Here is a 2,078-nt window from a genome sequence, read left to right as displayed (position 1 = left end):
TTTAAGGGCATTCCCCTTTTCACTTAAAGATGATGCGAAGCAGTGGCTTCGAAGCTTGCCAAATGGATCAATTAGAACATTCCTGGATTTGTAGTGCTAATCGAGGAATTTATTTTTACTTTTTTTTGTTCTTCATGGGTTTCTCCTCTGTGTGCAGGAAACAGGTTAAGTTTGTGGTGTATAACATGAATTTCTTGTAGAGAAGTAATACCCTACAAACCGGAATTGGAAAAACACATGTGGCGACTAAGGAAGAAGAAAGAGTTTACCGTAAGGTTCTTGGGGTAGCCTTCAACCCAAGAACACATGGCTAATAACGATGACAATGAGGTAGAGGCAGCTGCAAGGATAGCTACTGAGGCAGCCCATAGAGCTGCTGAGGAAACTGTCGAAGATAATAGGGGTCGAAGATTCAATCTAAATCGACCCTTGATTGAAGAACAGTTTGAGAATGTGCTACCAAGGCTTGGTAGAGCATTGGGTGACTATGCCAGACCAGTCTACAATCAAGGATTGTCAAGTGTTAGACAACCTCCAATTGCAGCCAATAATTTTGAGTTGAAGCAAGGTTTGCTTCAAACCATTCAAAGAAGTTGCGTTTTCAGAGGGAAGATGAACGAAGATCCAAACACGCATCTGATGGAATTCGAGGAGATTATGAACACTTTTCAATATAATGTGGTGTCACAAGATGAAGTATATTTAAGGGCATTCCCCTTTTCACTTAAAGATGATGCGAAGCAGTGGCTTCGAAGCTTGCCAAATGGATCAATTACAACATGGGAGGAAATGACCAGAAAATTGCTTGATAAATATTTCTCCTCAGCCAAGACGGGAAAGTTTAGAAGAGAAATCCATAACTTCTGCCAGAAAGAGAATAAAACTGTTTTTGAAGCATAGGAGAGGTTTAAGGAGATAGTTAGAAGATGTCAGCATAGCGGAATTGAACTCTGGATGCAACTCCAAGATTTTTGGGATGTATTAACACCGGCCTCACGTAGAACTTTGAGCAATGCAGTTGGAGGCCCTTTTATGAAGAAGACTCCAGAGGAGATAGTTACAATTCTTGATGAATTATCCGAAGATGCTAATCAGTTGCCCTCTGAGAGTATGGAAAGAAGAAAATCAACTGGTGTTCACCAAGTTGATGCTACTACATTTGCGCAAGTATAACTTGATTCTATGGCTAAAGAAATACGGAAGCGAATTGTAGTTTCGATGTAAAATGTACACCACACAGCTTGTGATATATGTGGAAGAGGACACCCCACCCATGAGTGTCAAGCCTCAACTGAGGAAATGAATGTTGTAGGAAACTATAATGTAATAGGTCAGAGGCACCCTGGCTTTTCATGGAGTTCACATAGGGGTACTGCAAATGCATGGCAATAAAACAACCCTAGATTCCAAGAACAAGGAGCTACAAGTTTTCAAAATCAGCAGAGGCAGCAGTATCACTCTCCACGGTTGAATCAGTCTAGCATGGAAGATCTTATGAATCAAGATAGATGAGAGGCTTGATGCCCATGATGCAGCTATCAAAGAATTGAGTACATCTTTTCGAAGACTGGAAAAATAGGTTGGGCACTTAGCTACTCTAATGTCAGAGAGAGCCCCAGGAACACTTCCCGCTAATACTGAGAGAAATCCAAAAGAAATAGTGATGGTTGTAACTCTGAGAAGTGGGCAAGTATTGAAAGATACGACCCCGATCCAAAATGAGGTGAACTTTGAAAAAGAAAGTGAGAAGCTGTTGAAGGGTGATGTTGATAAAAAGAATAAAGACCCGATGAAAACTAAGAAAAAGAAGGAAGAAAAATCAAGAAGGGCGGAACATTATGAGAGCAAGCATATGTCTGCGCTGCCTTTCCCCCAAAAGCTGAGTCGAGAAAAGGTAGACAAGCAGTTTGAGAGATTTCTAGATGTGCTGAAAGAGGTTCATGTAAACCTACCATTCACAAAACTGCTCTCACAAATGTCGGCTTATGCCAAGTTCTTGAAGGAGATTCTCACAAAGAAGAGGAAAATAGATGAGACCTCAGTGGTCAAACTCACAGAGCATTGCAGTGTAATATTGC

At 41.0% G+C, this 2,078-nt stretch overlaps 1 non-coding gene across 1 annotated transcript; it reads right to left on the bottom strand.

The window, feature by feature from the left end:
• Nucleotides 1–837: 837 nt before the first annotated feature.
• LOC117273575 (small nucleolar RNA R71) lies at nt 838–944 on the bottom strand. The gene has a single exon (XR_004503582.1). It is a non-coding gene; the product is annotated as a small nucleolar RNA R71 (small nucleolar RNA).
• Between the last annotated feature and the right edge of the window lie 1,134 nt (nt 945–2,078).

This window comes from Nicotiana tomentosiformis, chromosome 4, assembly GCF_000390325.3.
Source record: "Nicotiana tomentosiformis chromosome 4, ASM39032v3, whole genome shotgun sequence".
Classification (NCBI taxonomy): Eukaryota; Viridiplantae; Streptophyta; class Magnoliopsida; order Solanales; family Solanaceae; genus Nicotiana; species Nicotiana tomentosiformis.
Note: the sequence above shows the minus strand (reverse complement) of the source record. Positions and strands in the feature narration are given on the sequence as shown.